At 46.6% G+C, this 18,949-nt stretch overlaps 1 protein-coding gene across 1 annotated transcript in view; it reads right to left on the reverse strand.

Moving 5' to 3' along the window:
- The window catches only part of ARHGAP35 (Rho GTPase activating protein 35), a 115,111-nt gene extending 103,119 nt beyond the window's left edge, over positions 1–11,992 (reverse strand). The window contains exon 1 of the mRNA XM_070387459.1: positions 11,719–11,992. The gene's annotated coding sequence lies outside the window, so the exon portion shown is untranslated. The remainder of the gene's footprint in view (positions 1–11,718) is intronic.
- Positions 11,993–18,949: the final 6,957 nt, after the last annotated feature.

Raw genomic sequence — 18,949 nt, forward strand, 5'->3', positions numbered from 1 at the left:
AAATTGGTAAATTAACACTTTTTCTGCCCCACCACCATATTGTCAACTGACCTGTAAAAGTTAAGAGCACGGCACAAATAATGACATTACAAGCATCTACCGTGGCCAGGCGCTGTTTCACTTGCACAGTGAGCCTGTGAGCAGACACTGCTCCCCCTTCTTACGGACAAGGCGCCTGAAGGCAACAACGTGAGGGGGCAGAGCTGCCAGGGGGCGGGACTGGGGTGTAGGGTGCAAGACTGGGGCGCAGGGGCGGGACTGGGGTCAGCACGGGGGGAGCAACCGCAGCTTCAGTCCTAACGCTGCTCTGCAGCCTGTGACCTACAGCACCGGGATGGGTGAGACCCTGGGAAGACCCGAAAACCGGCTGCTGCCGTCGTTAACGACAAGATGCCCAATCAACAGCACTGCTGCTCCACGAATCCAAAAACGTCTCCAGGCTCTCGTGAGGCATCTAACGTGCTGGCTTACCTAAGCAGCTTCATTAATCACACTGCTCCTTTTCATCCTCCCAGAAAACTGAAAGGCTGTCCAATGTGACAGAATGTCCACATCCACTGCTGTCATTTAGCACTCAAAAAAAAAAAAAGAAAAAATCTGGACACAAAAAGCCTCTGCAGCAGGCAGAACAGTACTGAGGCCCATTTTACACATAAGAACTCGAGATAAATGACGTCCAAGGTCAAAAGCTGCTAAGAAGCAAAACGCAAAGAAAGGGTTCTTTACGTCACTAGAGGAAACCCAAGAGTCTAAGCACTGAAAGGCTTCAGAGGCTTTATTTCTCCTGGTTTCTCTCATTAGTCCTATCTTTAATTCAACAAATACCGTGCTCCTATTGACGTGTTTGTTCTAGGATAAAAGCGATGGGTTCACAGGATAAATGGGAGAACAAAACGAAAAGTCCTGTGGCGCTTCTGAGCCGTTTTCCAATTTCTTCCTGATACCTGTCAACCCCCTACTACAAACGCACATCAGGTCTTCAGCGCTCTCCCCGGTGAAACAAAGAAGGGCGAGTAAAAGAACAGGTACACATGTGTGCAAATGTCTTGTTGGTAACAACAATACAAAGAAGGTGAAAACTTAAATTTCCGAATTATTCCTTATTCAAAACAAAACATGAACTCAGACCACTTTCTTTCTCATAATAAGATGACATCTACCTCCCTGGTCAACACATTCTTGTGTTTGAATGTTCAGTCACACTTAATTCCTTAAGGCAAGATCAAAAAAAAAAAAAAAAAATCAGGCCACTGGTCTTCTAAATTTTTTACTTTCTGGTACAGAAACAGGGTGTTCCTTGTGTTACCTCTAAGGGAAAAACTGCTTTTGTTTTATAAACGGTGTGTCAACTCTCAGAGAAAAGGCTTGTTCTGTACAGCTGGTACTCTACATGGCATAGATCCTCCCCTGAACGCTGGCTGAACGTGGAGGAAAAAGGAAAAACACTTCTCTCCCTACACCTCTATCCTCTGGAGCTACAAAGAATTAGTATGTTTCCCTTCTTTTCCTTTTCTGCTGTACAGTCCTTAATTTATTTTAATAGTAAAGTTAATCAAATGTGAAATAATTTAACTCTTAAAGATTTTTGGCCCATAAAAGGGAAGACATAACTAGCTCCATGTCCATTCCTGATTGTGACCAAGAAAGAAAAAAGCGATACACTATGGCTCCTTTAAAATAAGCACGGTTGAGGGCAGGGGGATATCATGCTGAAGAGAACAGAGCTTCCCTGGTGGCTCAGATGGTAAAGAGTCTGCCTGCAACGCTGGAGACCTTGATTAGCTCCTTGGGTCAAGAAGATCTCTTGGAGGAGGAAATGGCAACCCACTCCAGTATTCTTACCTGGGGAATTCCATGGACAGAGAAGCCTGGCAGGCTATAGTTCATGGGGTTGCAAAGAGGTGGACACGACTGAGTGACTAGGGTACAGCTATCAGTAAGGAAGTAAGACTTTTATTCTTCTCATCTCTGGGGTGAAATCAGTTCTGTAAAGTATATGGCACACCAGAGAAAGTGCTAGAATGTAAAGGCTCCAAGCAAAGGCTCTGAACCAGACTGCTGACCTGTCAGCCTGGTGGCCTTAAGCGCCCTTAGGGAGCCTCAGTCCCCGCACTGCTGTACCACCCACCTCAGGGCAAGGATTATGGTGAGGAGGATGTGAGGGAACACACTGGAATCTCCTGGCACTCAAGAAGCAACTGCTGCTATTGCGTGGTAATACTGCCATGCATGCATGTGTGCTGAGTTGCTTCAGTCATGTCCAACTCTTTGTGACCCTATGGACCGTAGTCCGCCAGGCTCCTCTGTTCACAGGATTTCCCAGGCAAGAATACTGGCGTGGGTTGCCATTTTCTCCTCCAGGGGATCCTCCTGACCTGGGGATCAAACCCGCATCTCTTGCCTTGGCAGGTGGGTTCTTCAACACCAGTGCCACCCAGGAAGGCTACACTGCTGTCATTAATTCAACTACTGCTCTAAGAAGTGTGACTGCCTTTACCTTCAAAGGCACTAAACTCCAACAGATCTCATGATTACTAAGTTCCTGCTTTTCAGCTCAATTTTTCCTTCATGTTTTCAAGAAAAAACCAAACATAATACAACCACACTGCAAAAAAATATTTTTAATATTTTTTCTCTGAATCAAAAATAGCAAATCATTTTAGAAAAGTTGGGAAAACTCAGAAAAAAATCAATCACTCAAATTTCTGCAACAGAGACAAATACTAATAGCACGTAGGCATATTTCTTCCACTTTTTCCCATATATATTTTAAAATAACTGGAATCATACTGTTTATAGTTCTATATTCTGCTTTTTTCTCATACTTAACTTCATTTTGTGTGTACTTTCCCATGTCAAGAATTCTCCAAAATCATCTTTTTTTATGACTCCAGACTTTTCCATAAAGTGACCATTCCCATAAAGTTAAAACATTTAGATTGTTTCTTTTTTTCCCCAATACACACCACTATAATTAACATATTCATATCAAATTCTGGTCCTCATCTCCAGTTCTTGGTCCATACAGATACCTATAACCAGACCAAGGACTGTATCTCTTGCCAAACTGTTTTCCAGAAAGTTTGCCCCAGTCTGCCTGACAGTCCCATCATGAAGTCAGAGCAGTGACCATACCTATTTTAATTCCAAGTAAACAGAGACCCCAAAAATCTGCAATTATAACACAAATAGAAAATATCTGTAAGTATAAGATGCTTCTGACACTTGTAATTTGTATGAGATCACTATTAACCCATTCATCATCAGGTATGTGACTTTGAACAAACTTGTAAAAGTTAAAAATATGATCCCACACATTCACATTTGTGAAATCCTGAGAAGTACCTTATAGATAGAGACTCTCAAATTTATTACCAGTTTTCAATTTATTAAGAACTGTGTGGGAGAAAATAAAATTAAAAAAGAAGAACTGAATAGGGGGAAAAAAACATATGTGAAAAAGAAAATTATGCCCCAGCATATGAAAAAGGAATCTGTATAACATGTATGTAAGAAAATACATCTTCCTTGTATACACATCAAACTATAACTACTTTAGCTAAAGTGGCCATTTTTAAGCCTTTGTGTCTACTGACCGACACCAGGCAGACGCCAGCAGCCCACTCCCACAGCGCTGAGGCCCTTTTCCTCATTTACCAAAGGTTTTATCTGCATTCTTCAACTGGCTGACCAAAGTGGAATAAATTCCCTATATGTCAGCAGCATTAAAGTATTCAATGTTATCAGTCCATTTAAAATAGTATTACAAAAGAGGCACCCACCAGTCTTCCACCTACAAACTTAATAAGCATTTTTGAAAACTAAAGACATAGTGATACTTTTAATCACCAAGCATTTAGGTACACTATTCCCAGTGAAACAATTCCCTTGAAGTGAAAGCCATTCTGGCTGAAGATGTTGATTTCAAGAATCTAATAATCTTGTATTAATGCAGTGCTGACTTTCATTTGTACACAATCAATTTGGTACTGAACAAAGAATCCTTTTTAATTGCCCGTGGCAATTAACAGTAATCATTTTCCTTTATCTTACTCTCAAGTAGAGCAGGCCGAAATACAGAAGCCTTGGTTTTGACCTTTCTATCTCTAAATGGAGATAGGAAGAAGTACCACACAACAATAGTATTTTACACTTCAGGAGGCTACTAGCTGTAGCTGGGAAACATTCTTGCACCCCAACATTGTTTAAGAACTTTTTGAACTGCGATTTTTAAAAAAATATATTATAGGGAGCTCCATACAAATAAGTCAAGGGGCAAAGTATATTTTTATTTATACATTTCTAGCTGCACAGAGAGTTTTCTCAGAATAAAATCTCTCAGTTAGGAGCTATTCAGACACTTTTCTACTTGCCAAAGAAAAGACAGATTTAAGGCCACTCCATAACCAAACATTTCTACCTTATTTCTGTTAGATAAATTTACTTATAGTTTTGCTACCTCAGGTTTGAATCCAGGTCAGAAATAAAATGCTCAACTTCTTCAATACTGACTACAAAGATAAGCTGGTACACGTGGCTGTGGATTCCTTTTAAAATACTGGAATATGGAACCTGATGTGTGCTGAGTCTCTGAATATGAGAATCTTTCAGTTTACTATAGGACTGCCTCCGGAACAGCAGAAATTAGTAAGAATAGTCTATTCAACATTTACTTCCCTCACCACACCCCATATTACATATATAGTTAATTGTTTATAACTGACTACAATTCCTTAAGGAATTAAACTACAGCTTATTCTTATAGCCCAGAGAGGCAAGGCAGTCTAATAAAATAAAGACAGATTTTACAGTCAGACAGATATGGATTCGTAACATGAGCTTACCATAAATTAGCTCATATATTAGTTGCGTAGCCCTGGTCAAGACATTTATGATATGTGTGCATGTGTGTGGCTGTGTGTGTATGTATAGGGATTAAATGCTGAGCAGGAGGGCATGTCAAAAACGTCGGGGAGATGTGTGCACTAACCATAACGGCCACTTTTAGGCTTGAAACTCTTAAGCAGCAGACATGCCCCCCAAAAAAGGAAAAAGTCTTTGGCACCAGCGTGGTTTCAGTTAGCAGTAGTGAGGGCCTACTACACATAAAGTATTTAGGTATGACTGGAAATAATGGAAACCAACTGATATAATCCCTTCATTTTTCTCATGAAGAAACTGCAGCCCAGAAGTGAAATGACTTGGCCACAATCACACAGCTGGTAAGCAGCAGAGCCAGGGCTAGGACCCAAGTTTCTTCATGATGAAGTCAACATTCTTTACCATAGGAAGCTGTCTCTCAATTATTCAAGTTTGATTACCAAGCACAAGTATTACAATAGTGACCAGCAAGAGAACAGTTTCCAAAAAAGAATGCAGACACTAAGAAAGCAGAAACAGTCTGAAGTACCTATAGATGCAGATGCAACATCACAGCTGCTGCAAATTTCATAAGATGACAATGTGTCCATTTCAACAAAGGAAGATAAAGCAGACAGGCAAGTCTGGCCACTTTTGACTAAAACAAATATTACTTTCCTGTGAGGATGCTTCATGGCTGGTTCTCTGCTAGTACATCAAAGTAATGGTGTCTCTTAACATTAGCAAAGCAAAGCAATGAAGGTGAGGCTGACAGATGCCAAATACTATTTTCAAGAACTCTTCATAGACGAAGTCTGATAAAGTGTTGTATCAAAAATTAAATAGAAATAAATTTGGGGGAAGATGAACATGAAAGATTTGTTTGCATTTCTTAATACCAGCAATTCAAGTGCTATTCAAACCACTGCTATTTGAGAGCCTAGGTCAACAATGACTCAGCTTGAAAAATTTCATACTGTTTTTTAGGAGGTATATGGTTTTAGTTATGTAGTTAATACAATCTGGATGCTCCTTTCTCCCGAAATTATAAACTATCTTCATGTGAATGGCTGAAAAAGAGGCAAGTGTTTATTTTATACTTGAAAAAACATACAACAGGGGACTTCTCTGGTGGTCCAGTGGCTAAGATTCCAAGCTCTGAATGCAGGGGGCCAGAGGTTCAATTCCTGGTCAGGGAACTAGATCCCATATGTCGTGACTAAGACCCAATGCACCCAAATAAATAAACAAAAACAAATAAATATTTAAAAAAAAAGAAAAGAAAAAGCATACAACAGAGGTAATGCAATTCATTTTACTGCATCCCCTGGGGAAAGAGGCCCCTGTCCCACCACTGCCTGGCCCATTCTGGGTCACAGGATTTGATGGGGGGAGGACGGGGTGGGTGGTGGGGGGGGGTTAAGAGTAGTACCAAGTGGCTAATCTCAAGTGTCCTGTCATCTGTGATCCAGAACAAGAATCTACAATTAGAGCTTGATGGCACACAAGACTTCAGGCTGGGAATGAGAAGCCCAGAGAGGTAAAGCATTTTGTCCAAGAGTCCATCTAATTAGGTTAGAGCCTAGACCAGGTCTCCTACCTGTATGTCCAACACTCTTTCAGCTACGACAGGAAGCCTTGTCATTATGCCCCTTGCAAGCTTTCCATTCCCCCAACTATAACGGAGGAGGCTAGACTAGGCACTGATCTTCAAACTGCTGTTTCAAAGCCAAGGGATTTCTGCTGGTCACTTTCCCTCTTCAAACGGAGACTCTCCAAGTTTATTTCATATAGTGTGAAAAAGAAATTTTCAGTGACTGAACTAGATGGTCAATGAACTATCACAGGGACTGGGTATATTAACACACTGTTTAGACTGTCAGTGGATGAATGACAATAGTTAGAGCACATTACCACCAAAAGGCCTACAAGAGGCCCAACCCCTCTCAGAACAGCACAGCAGATGGAGGAGGGGAAAGCAGGCAAGACTAGAGGGAAACAACCAAGCTCACCTTTTCGATCTCCAACTGTATTGGCCCAATGCATTTCCTCCTTATATACAGACTGACCACACCTATGAGGCTGTAGGTCACAGTCACCTATACAACCCTCACTCTCCCCAGACTGTCCTTTGTCAGAAAGTCACCTTCAGGTCCATGGATATGCACAAGGATAACTCCTTCCATGTGTCCAGTATCAAGAAAAATGACTATTTTTTGGTATGTGGCCACATGCCTTACAGCATATGAAATCTTAGACCCCCACCAGGGGTCTGCACCCCTCTGCAGTGGAAGTGTCAAATCCCAACCCCTGGACTGCCAGGGAATCCCAGGAATGACTATTTTCTGATCCTTTTATTGTCCTAAATCTTTGGCCTTCATCATGGCAAGAAAAAAGGGGCAACATATAAGGGAGGGCGGACGTAGCCAAAAGTAAAGGCTAGTATAAAAAATGAAGACAGAATTCTAATCAGGCCAGTAATAAAGATTTTCTAACCAGGGCAAGAACCCTTGAAGACACATTACTAGGTTGAAAACAGTCATCTACTGCCTTCCCCTACTCCACACCCCACCCCCAACTGGCACATTAAATGCTCCAGAAGGCCAAGGCTGTCACCTCAGATTTCTGCAGCACCCAATTCCATCATGAAAACAAATGTTGATACAGGGGTTGGAGCCTCTGTCACCATCAGAGAAATCTGACAATCTCTGGAACATCAGTTCCCAGTCTCAGAAGAAAAACAGCTCTTTGTTCTTCTGTCTCCTCTCCTCCTATTATGTAAACTTAGGCTTTGGGCACGCAGAAACTTCCTATGCTGCCAGTGATGTGAAAAACCTGGAACACAAATTTAAGCAGTACTGAATACACAGTTGTTTTTATTCTTAATTAGCTGTCACTTGCACATTAGGAATAAAAACCAAAACAACTATTTATACCAACGTAGGCAACATAAACAGAGAAGGCGATGGCACCCCACTCCAGTACTCTTGCCTGGAAAATCCCATGGACGGAGAAGCCTGGTGGGCTGCCATCTATGGGGTCGCACAGAGTCAGACACGACTGAGTAACTTCACTTTCACTTTTCACTTTCCTGCATTGGAGAAGGAAATGGCAACCCACTCCAGTGTTCTTGCCTGGAGAATCCCAGGGACGGGGGAGCCTGGTGGGCTGCTGTCTATGGGGTCGCACACAGTCGGACACGACTGAAGCGACTTACCAGCAGCAGCGGCAGCAGCAGGCAACATAAAAACTCAAATAAATTCAGAGAATTCATCAGAATTCTTTTCATCAAATGAACAGAAATGAACAAAAAGGAACCAAAACCTTAAAGTCAATAATGGTGAAAACAAATGTCAAAGATAATTTACCAGATTCTGCTTGTCACAAAATTTAAAGTCCTGAGAACTTAGGCGAAAGGAGCCATAAGGATCTTCTGTTCATTCCCTCTCACTGTCTCATATACAAATGCCCTAATGTTTGATGAGTCAGTGGTCTAATTCTGTAGATGACAACGAATGGTTTTTATTTCACATGTATTCATACAGAACTATTTCTAAATTTAAGTGGTGAAGTAAACAAAGTTTGATCATAGCTCAGTTAAGAAAGTCTTTCCAGTAAATGCTCCTTCACAGCTGGATGGCTGCTTTAATATGCAATTGCCCTAGGCCACAGGGGGGAAAAAATAATCCGGCTTTTGATCTACTTAAGAAATAAAATAAATAAACCTAGAACATGCAAAAGGTTCCCTCTCCCAAGTTAAGGAAGGAGAATGCTTGGACGGTTTTCTGTGAAACCACCTCTTCCTCTGGATGAATTTCCTATATTCCACCTCCAACAGAAGATCACTGGAGAAAACAGCTCAGGGAAAGGCAGCAAAGGCACATTTTTCAGGTAATAAACCAAAAACCCAATCATATCAGCCCGTTCCTGGCACTCATTTCTCTATCAAATCAGGGCAGTCAAAAGGCCTGGGAGTGTCAGGGCCCACCCACATACTCCTGGTTCACCAATGAGTTCCCTCCTTCTCCCCAAGCATGGAGCTACCTAGAGAAATTCAGCTTCTGCAGTTGGAAGCGCCTGCAATACCAGAGGGCAGAAATCTGAGTGACACTTGGCACTCTTTGTTTCAACAAACAACCGCAAAGAGCTTTCCAAAGCCAGGCCCTCACCATTTTGAAGACTAGGAAGCTGAATCCTTCCTGGGGCAGAGGTGAAAAAGAAACAAGCCCACCTTCCTTCAACCCTTCCCAAAGGTCACACAGCAAACCAAAGGCCATCAAGGAAGCCAAGCAAGACTGGCAGCTTCTGCAGACCCAGAACAGTAAACACCAAGCGTGGCCATAACCCCTGTGGGGCTGGGGAGAAGTTGAGAACTGGCATTTCTCCAGCTAAAGGCGAAACAAAAATAGGACTTGTCAGCTGGAAAACACAAACAAACAAAAAAACACACCCCTAATTTCTCCCCAAAGATGCTGGCTTGGAGGTGAAAGGGGGAGAGGGTACAACTGCCTCTTTATGATAGCTGAGAGGAGGAGGGAGGGAAAGTGAGAGAGAGAAGACAGACCTGTGAGCAGCTGCATTCTCCTTTTCCAAAGGACACAAAACTGCAAAGCCTCAGGACTCAAAGGGGCGGGGAAGCAAAATGGGAGTGGGAAAGAAAAGCGGGGCAATGGAAAGAGAACTACCTCCACCATCACTACGCTTGGTAAAAGTGGGGGAAATAGGGGCGACACTCCGCGACTCGAGAGAGCAGTAGTTAATCAACCAACCCCAGCTATTTACCCAGATCTCACAGGATCCCTGGAGATAAAACCCTCAGAGTGCTGAGCGAATCTTAAGTCTAAATGTGAACATAAGCATCCTAGGCCCAACCCAGTCCCTTCCTCCCCAAAGCTGTGAGATGGAGACTAGAGAAAGGCATACCTGAAGAGGTGAAGTAACCCGGTGGGGAATAGGCAGGTCAAGAGGGGAGCTGGGAGAAGCAAATCTGATAGGAACTACAAGGGAAGAGAAGCAGTCTAGCAAGATACAACAGGAAAGAAAAGATGAGGGAGAAAACCAGGCAATGAAGACCAGAACTGCGAAAGGGATCACAAAAGGGACGGAGACTCTAGACAAGAACTGAGACAGCTTCAAGAGGAAGCTGGGCTGGGGGGAGTGACATGTAGGAAGGCTTGGGGAAACATCTCTATACTGAGCAGACCCAGAGAAAGGAGACTCAAAAAAGGAGGTAAGAGGCAAGGCAAAAGGGGGAGGACCCATTCAAGAAAGGAGAGAGCTGTGATTGAGGGTTGAATAAAAATGGGGTGGGGGGAGAAGAACAGGGGGAAAACTTAGAATTGAGAGGCAACAGAGAGGCGAGGCAGTCATAAGATGACCAGAGTTAAAGAGGACCACTCCAAGAGGAGACAGCAGTAGGAAAATTAAAATGGGTCCAAAACATAGGTGGACAACTGTGGACAGCTCCCAAAGGGGCAGAGCTGGGAGGAAAACATTAGAGAGGATGGGGTGGAATTGAACAAGTGCCAAGAGCAGATGCAAAAAGGATCTGGGGCAGGTCTGGGGTGCAGAATGGGAAGGGAAGGGGGGTGATGGATCAGAGAGAAATTCCCAGTCTTCCAGTAAGGGCCAAATGGAAAGGACCGGCCTTGGAGAAACAGGCTGGAAGCAAGTCTTCAGCAAAGAAGAAATGAAGGGGAGACAGGGCAAAGGAAGCGGGAACAAATGAATGCAACGGCTCAGAAGAGGGCCAATAAGGCGGTGGGGGAGAGAAGAAACCTCAACCGGGGACTGCAGGGCGTCAGGCTGCGGCGAGGCTGAGTTAGGGAGAAAGGTCAGAGAACTGAACGGCAGGAACGAGAGAGCTGCAGGGTCAGAGAAGGGGGTGGAGGCTGCTTCAATCAAGGCCAAGTCAGAAAGCAAGCAGGCTGGAGGGCACCGCAAGATCGGAAACTGGACGAGGGGCAGAGTGGGGAGGCAAAAAGGTCTGGAAGAGAGGCAAGGATCTGAATGGCAAAAAATGGAGTAAGATCGGAGGGGAGGAGGCGAGCATGGCGCGTCGGAGTCCAAGAGGGGGCAGGGGACTGCATCGAGATCGGCAGGGGTCAGAGTCCAGGGGTATCCCGTGGGGAGCGGGCCGGGGGGAGGCGGCAGGTTTTGTCAGTGGGCAGTAGGGCCCAAGAGGGACGTGGAATTAAGCCCAAGGAGAAGACCTGGGGGCAGTAGTGCCAAGACGAACAGGGTCTCGAATGAATCACCGAGGAGGTGGAACCGCAGGTCCTAGACGGACAGCTCCTGGGGGTGCAGCAGCGGAGGGGAACAGGACATGGTCAAAGAAGGGGACGGACCCAGGGTGGTGAGAGCGGAATCGGAGAAGGCAGAAGGGTCACGAATCTGAACGTGGGGGTCCCGAATTCAGGGATGCGGAAGGGTCCCAAGAGCACTGCAGAGTCTAGGGGTGGGGGGTGGGGGGTGGGGCGAAGGGCATTACTGAGGGGCGGAAGAGAGAAGGCGGAGGCGCAGAATTGGGAGCAGAGTGGCTTGAAGCCGGGGGGTGGGGGGAGCCGAGGCAGACACGGAGATCTCAACGGACTGGAGGGTGGGGGCAGACGCGGCGACAGCAGGGCTGCGGCCGGCAGGGGCAAGTCCGAAGGGCAGGCGGGCCCCGGCGGGCCGGGCCGCAGCGCGAGGCGGCGGGGCCGGCTGAGCCCGGGGGGCTGGGGGGCCGCTCCCTCCCCTCCCCCTCCGGCTCCTCCATTGTTCGCGGGCTCCGGGCCCCGCCGTCCCCGCCTCCCCCTGGACCCCGCAGCGGGGCGGCGCCCGGCCTCGCCGCCCGGGCCCGCGAGCTCGCGCACTCACCAGCTGGGCGCCCTCAGCGCGGCCCTGGCCTTCGGGATCCCGGCAGCGGCGACGGCGGCCCCGGCGCCATGTTCTGCTGCTCCTCGTCCAGCGGCGGCTGAGGCGGCGGCGGCGGCGGCAGCTCCGGCGGCGGGGGGCCGGGCGGACCCTCCCTCGCGGGCTCCCTCCTCCGCCTCCTCCACCTCCTCCTCCCGCCGCTCCGCTGCTCTCCCTCGGGGCGGGGGGGCGGGGAGGGGAAGGGGGGAGGGGCGGGAACCAGGGGGAGGGCGGACCAGCCTCTCTCGCTCGCTCGCTCCCTCCCTCCCTCCCTCGCAATGGCGGCGGCGGCGCCTCCTTCCTGCGGCCGCCGCTCCCGCGCGCGCTCACCCTCGCTACCGCGCGTGCGTGGCGCGGGGACCGTTGCAGGGGGATAACGGCCCCTGAAGCGCGCGCCGCGAGGGTATAACCGGCGCGTGGCGGGGAGAAGCGAGAGCGCGTGCGCGCCCGAGGGACTCACTGCCACCACAGCGGCCGCGTCCAGGGAACGGGCGCGGAGGGCGCAGTGCGCGTGCGCTCTCCCCCCACCCACCCCCCCCCACCACACACACACACACACACACACACACACACACACACACACACAGAAACACACACACACAGACACACAAAATGCCGCTACTGCGGTGGCTGCAGCGCCAGACAGAGCGCGAGGAGACCTGCGACTGGGCAGAGGGCTGGGGTGAACAAGAGCGCGTGCGCGGGAAGGGCTGCCAGCCTCTGCGGCTACTCGCGCGAGGCGGAGGGAGTGGTCCTCGAGAGGCGCGCGCACCCTTGCGCGCACAAGAAGCAACTAAAACCTTTCTCGCGTCGGCTCTCGGAGAAAGCGGGAGGGGAGAGGCATGGCTGGGCTTTGGGGGCGGGGGCGAAGGGCGCGATCCCGCTCGCGCGGGACCTGACCAGCCAATAAGAGGCAAGGGGAGGTGGGTTTGCCGCGCGAGCGCAGCCCCCGGGATAACGGAGGAGGAGAGAAGGATCGACGTAACGTGGGGCGGTGGGGCGGGGCTGAGGAGGAGGGAGTGCACCCAGTGGGGAGTTGATTGGGGGACACGGGGAGGCGTGGCCCGCCCCAGCCCAATAGGAGCCTCGAAATTCGTCGTTCCGGAAGAAGGGGCGGGGCTGCGAAGCGCGTGCTCTATTCCCTGGCAGCGAAGAAAATTTGCAGGCAACGCGCGCATTATTACAAATTGCTTTGGGTTCCGTGATCGCCAAATCTCGGGAGACGGGAGAGGGCCTGGTCCCGCATACATCCCTGGCCTCCAAGTCAGCATTGTGCCAATGACTGCAAATCAAATGTCAGTTTGGGCGCCCAGAGGGGAAATAGTAGTGATGGGAAGGGGCACCGCTGTAACCCCTGAGTTCCTTCCTCTGAACTGAAGAGGGGTTCCTCTGGGAGCCCTCCGGAAGTACGGATCGTGGAAGATGAGTGTTCTGGGAACCCAGTCAATATTTAAGGAATGCATGAAGAAAAGCTATGTTTCTTATTGCATTTTTCGTTTTCTTTGCTCAGTCTCTTCATCTTAAAAGTGGAATGATAATCTTATCTCTTAGTAAGATTTGTTGGGAGAATTAAATGAATTATACTTGTAAAGCGCTGAAAATCATGCCTTGCCCTATAAACATTGAAAATTACATGCGCTCAAATTTTGTTTTTTGGTGGGTTTTTTTTTTTTTTTTTTTGGAGGTCTTATTGCTTTTTAAAAATTTAAGTATAGTTAATTTACAATGTTGTGCTAGATGCGCTCAAATTTTAAAGCATCCCACTAAATAAAGATTTTCTGATTATTGGAAGTTTGTTTTGTAGCATTGTGGGCGAAACAAATCCAGTGCCTGGGCCAGATTTTCTCTACATGTCACTGCAAGCCCTAATTTGTAAGCGATTTTGAAATCTATCACTTGAGAAAACCAGAAAAACCTGGGGAGAAGGGACATCGGATTCCCCTACCTCAAATTAATATGTGCTTATAACTCCAATGCAGTGTTCTAGGTCCTTTGAATATTGGGAAATTTTTGAACTGGCAGCACCTAGAGAAGAGAAAAGCCTGGGCTCACTCTGGATCCAGATGCCCCTCTCCCCTTCTTTTGGAGCCTATCAACTCTGCCTTATTCAAGTCTTGTTTGAGGTCACTTCCTCTGGGTGGCCTCCCAGATTTGACCTGACCCCTCATACTTTATAAAAATGGGCACTTTATGCTAGGCAACATTCCAAAGCACTTCAAACATATTAACTCACTTAATCCTCACACCTTACAAGTAGGTTGGGGTTGTTATTATTCTACTAAACTAAGGCACAGAGAGGTTACACAGCTAGTGAGTGGCAAATGTGAGATTTAAACCCAGACAACAGGGGTCAGATAGTCACACACTTTGTTCTTTTTCATAGCACTCCATCAGGGGTTAAAGTTCTGTACTGGCATCACCATATTATGTGGGAACCCTTCGAAGCCAGGAACTCTGGCTAGATCCTCAGTCTGAAAGATGACCCACACTAAATACTTGCTAATGAATAAATGAATTAATCCAATGGTGAACAAAGGGAGTGATGGCTGGCATTGAGGGCATGGTAGCCAAGACACAATCCTTGTTTTATAACTAACTCTAATCCTCTTTCAGATACTAGTTCAGATGTCCCCTCTTCCAAGAGGCCCTCCCACAGGCTGTTTCCAAATTGGGAAAGGAGTAGTCAAGGTTGTATATTGTCACCCTGCTTATTTAACTTATATGCAGACTACATCATGCAAAATGCTGGCTGGATGAAGCACAAGCTGGAATTAGGATTGGCAGGAGAAATACCAATAACCTCAGATATTCAGATGATACCACCCTTATGGCAGAAAGCGAAGAGGAACTGAAGAGTCTCTTGATGAAAGTGAAAAAGAGGAGAGTGGAAAAAGCTGGCTTGAAACTCAACATTCAAAAAACTAAGATCATGGCATCAGGTCACATCACTTCATGGCAAATAGATGGGGAAACACTGGAAGAGAGAGACTTTATTTTCTTGGGCTCTGAAATCACTGCAGATGGTGACTGCAGCCATTAAATTAAAAGATGCTTTCTCCTTGGAAGAAAAGCTATGACAAACCTTGACAGCATATTAAAAAGCAGAGACATTGGAGAAGGAAATGGCAACCCACTCCAGTACTCTTGGCTGGAGAATACCTTGGACAGAGGAGCCTGGTGGGCTACAGTCCATGGGGTCACAGAGTCAGACACAGCTGAGTGACTGACACATACACAAAGTTGAGATGCTTGATGATGCAAGGGTACACTTTTCTACCCTCCCATCTCCTGCAGGAAGCAGGATGGGGCAGGCAGCACCTGGGAGGCAGGATGGCCCGCCCCCTCCCCCATCCCTCCTGGAAATCTTGGGGCCTCAGTGCCTGCAACAACTGGCCTTGGGCGAATAAAAGACTAAGTTGTTTACTGAAAAAAAAGAAAGAGATATTACTTTGCCAACAAAGGTCCATCTAGTCAAAGCTATGGTTTTTCCAGTAGTCGTGTATGGATGTGCAAGTTGGATCATAAAGAAAGCCGAGCGCCGAATAATGATGCTTTTGAACTGTGGTGTTGGAGAAGTCTCTCTTTTTTTTCTTTTTTTTTTAATATAAATTTATTTATTTTGATTGGAGGCTAATTACTTTACAATATTGTATTGGTTTTGCCATATATCAACATGAATCCACCACGGGTGTACATGTCTTCCCCATCCTGAACCCCCCTCCCACCTCCCTCCCCGTACCTTCCCTCTGGGTCATCCTAGTGCACCAGCCCCAAGCATCCTGTATCCTGCATCGAACATGGACTGGCGATTCGTTTCTTATATGATATTATACATGTTTCAATGCCATCATCCCACCCTCTCCCTCTCCCACAGAGTCCAAAAGACTGTTCTATACATCTGTGTCTCTTTTGCTGTCTCGCATACCGGGTTATCATTACCATCTTTCTAAATTCCATATATATGCGTTAGTATACTGTATTGGTGTTTTTCTTTCTGGCTTACTTCACTCTGTATAATAGGCTCTAGTTTGAGAAGTCTCTTGAGAGTCCCTTGGACTGCAAGGAGATCAAACCAGTCAATCCTAGAGGAAATCAGTCTTGAATATTCATTGGAAGGACTGATGCTGATGCTGAAGCTCCAATACTTTGGCCCCCTGGATGTGAAGAACTGACTCATTAGAAAAGACCCTGATGCTGGGAAATATTGAAGGCAGGAGGAGAAGGGGATGACAGAGGATGAGATAGTTGGGTGGCTGAGTTTGAGCAGTCTCTGGGAGTTGGTGATGGACAGGGTAAACTGGCATGCTGTATGTAGTCCATGGGGTCGCAAAGAATCAGACACGACTGAGGGAATGAACTAGGCTTCCACAGCACCTTTGGGTCCTCCAACCAAGCCCTGACCACCCTGGGTTTCCCATATACTGATAGGTCTTTCCCACCAAACTGTGAGCCCCATGAGGACGGGACTCAATTGAGGCTGTCTCAATTGATGCTAATGTTCCTAGCACCTGTCCAGGCACAAGGCAGGGGCTCAGGCAGTGTTTCCCTGGATGAACGAAGGGAACCATCAAGGAGGGCCTTCCCAGCTCTGCATTTCTTTCCAATGTACAAGAGAGCGGGTGTTAGCTGAGCAAGCCAACCACCGGAAGCAGGTTTCCCTGGGGGCAGCCGCCTCCCGCGCACCCAGCTAACCTCCACTGCGGGATAAATAGGTAAGTGAGAAAACAATTAGCTGACAGAGGTGCCGCCTGTCAACGCAGGCCGTTGTCAAGTTGTCAAAATTTCCCCAGCATGGCCCTAGAGGCCCAAATAGCTGGGACTGGATTTCCCACTAATCGTGGAGCTGGAGTAGGTCAGAAGAAGGACCTGAGAATCTAGATCCGCATTCAAGAGATGCACAGATAGAAAAGTCTGCAAAAGAATTTTGCGCAGAGGGTGTAAATGCCAGGGCATATTCTCTCTCCATTCGAGTCTGAAAGAACCAAAGGGCGGGGACCAGGTCTCAGATTGACCAAATAGTCAGTGAGCTCACAGCGCCGCCTACAAACCGAACTGGGGAAGCTGCAGCTAGCTGATGCTTCTGGGGATGTCCGAGAGGGGTGAACTCTTCTGCCATTGGCCGGAAGAGCAGCCAATAACGAGGAAGGATCAGGAAGCGGGGAGGCATGGGATCACTGCAAAATCCCAGCATGGTGGGTACAAGATAAACGTCTGATGGAAAGATCGATGATGAACCTCCCAATTTCTATCAGCTTTACAATGGAGGGAATTCCCTGGCGCTCTCAATCCCTAATAAGGGAACTAAGATCCCACAAGCCATTCCGCTGGACCAAAAAAATAAAATAAAATAAGTTTTTAAAACTTAAAAAAATAAATTTAAAAAGAGACAGATCCTGGACTTTCCTGTCAGTCCAGTGGTTAAGACTCCACGCTTTCACTACAGGGGGCACCGGTTCGATCTCTGGTCAGAGAACTAAGATACCACATGCCACACAGCGTGGCCAAAAAATAGAAAGAAAAGATTGATCCTATTTTTTTCTTTTTAAAAAGTCTTTCTCTTTTAATTAACTAATTTATTTATTTTAGTCCTGAGGCCTAGCATGTTCCAGACCAGCACACCCTGCAGGGAAAATCTTGATATCTCTACCAGGAAAGTCCTGATGGATCCTGTATTTTAAAATGGAAATATAACACGTATGGAACAACAGACTGGTTCCAAATAGGAAAGGGAATACGTCAAGGCTGTATATTGTCACCCTGCTTATTTAACTTATACTCAGAGTACATCATGAGAAACGCTGGGCTAGATGAAGCACAACCTGGAATCAAGATTGCCTGGAGACTATCAATAACCTCAGATATGCAGATGACACCACCCTTATGGCAGAAAGTGAAGAAGAACTAAAGAGCCTCTCAATGAAAGTGAAAGAGGAGAGTGAAAAAGTTGGCTTAAAGCTCAACACTCAGAAAACTAACATCATGGCATCCGATCCCATCACTTCATGGCAAATAGAGGGGGAAACAGTGGAAACAGTGGCTGACTTTATTTTGGGGGGCTCCAAAATCACTGCGGATGGTGACTGCAGCCATGAAATTAAAAGACGCTTACTCCTTGGAAGGAAACTTATGACCAACCTAGATAGCATATTAAAAAGCAGAGACATTACTTTGTCAACAAAGGTCCATCTAGTCAAGACTATGGTTTTTCCAGTGGTCATGTACGGATGTGAGAGTTGGACTATAAAGAAAGCTGAGCACAGAAGAATTGATGCTTTTGAACTGTGGTGTTGCAGAAGACTTGAGAGTCCCTTGGACTACAAGGAGATCCAACCAGTCCATCCGAAAGGAAATCAGTGCTGGATGTTCATTGGAAGGACTGATGTTGAAGCTAAAACTCCAATACTTTGGCCACCTGATGCGAAGAGCTGACTCATTTGAAAAGACCCTGATGTTGGGAAAGATTGAAGGCAGGAGGAGAAGGGGACAACAGAGGAGGAGATGGTTGGATGGCATCACCGACACAATGGACATGAGTTTGGGTGGACTCTGGGAGTTAGTGATGGACAGGGAGTCCTGGCATGCTGTAGTTCATGGGCTTGCAGAGTTGGACACGACTGAGCAACTGAACTGATAACACGCATACTAAGAAGAACACAAATCACAAGTGTACAGTTCAATGAATATTCCAAAAGAACACACCCCTGTAACCAGAAACCAGGTAAAAAGAAACAGAATATGACCAATCTCTGAGAAGACCTCCCTCCATGTCCCTCTCCAGTCATTGATTTCTATGTCTTTTTTTAGTTTTGCCTGTTTTAATATTTTACATAAAGTGAATTAAGTGACCCTCTTTTGATCAACATAGTTTGTTGGGTTTACCCATACTATTTTAAATAAATGGAGATTGTTCGTTCTTGGTGCTGTGTAGTATTCCACAGAATGAAGGCTCCAGTATGTATTTGCTTCCCCGGTAGCTCAGCTAGTAAAGAATCCACCTGCCAATGCAGGAGACACAAGAGACATGGGTTCAAACCGTGGGTCAGGAAGATCTCCTGGAGAAGGAAATGGCAACCTACTCCAGTATTCTTGACTGGAAAATTCCATGGGCAGAGGTGCCTGGCGGGCCATACAGTCCATGGGGTCGCAGAGTCAGACATGACTGAGCATGAGCACATGTGTGCGCGCACGCACACAC

Source organism: Bos mutus, chromosome 18, assembly GCF_027580195.1.
Source record: "Bos mutus isolate GX-2022 chromosome 18, NWIPB_WYAK_1.1, whole genome shotgun sequence".
Taxonomy (NCBI): Eukaryota; Metazoa; Chordata; class Mammalia; order Artiodactyla; family Bovidae; genus Bos; species Bos mutus.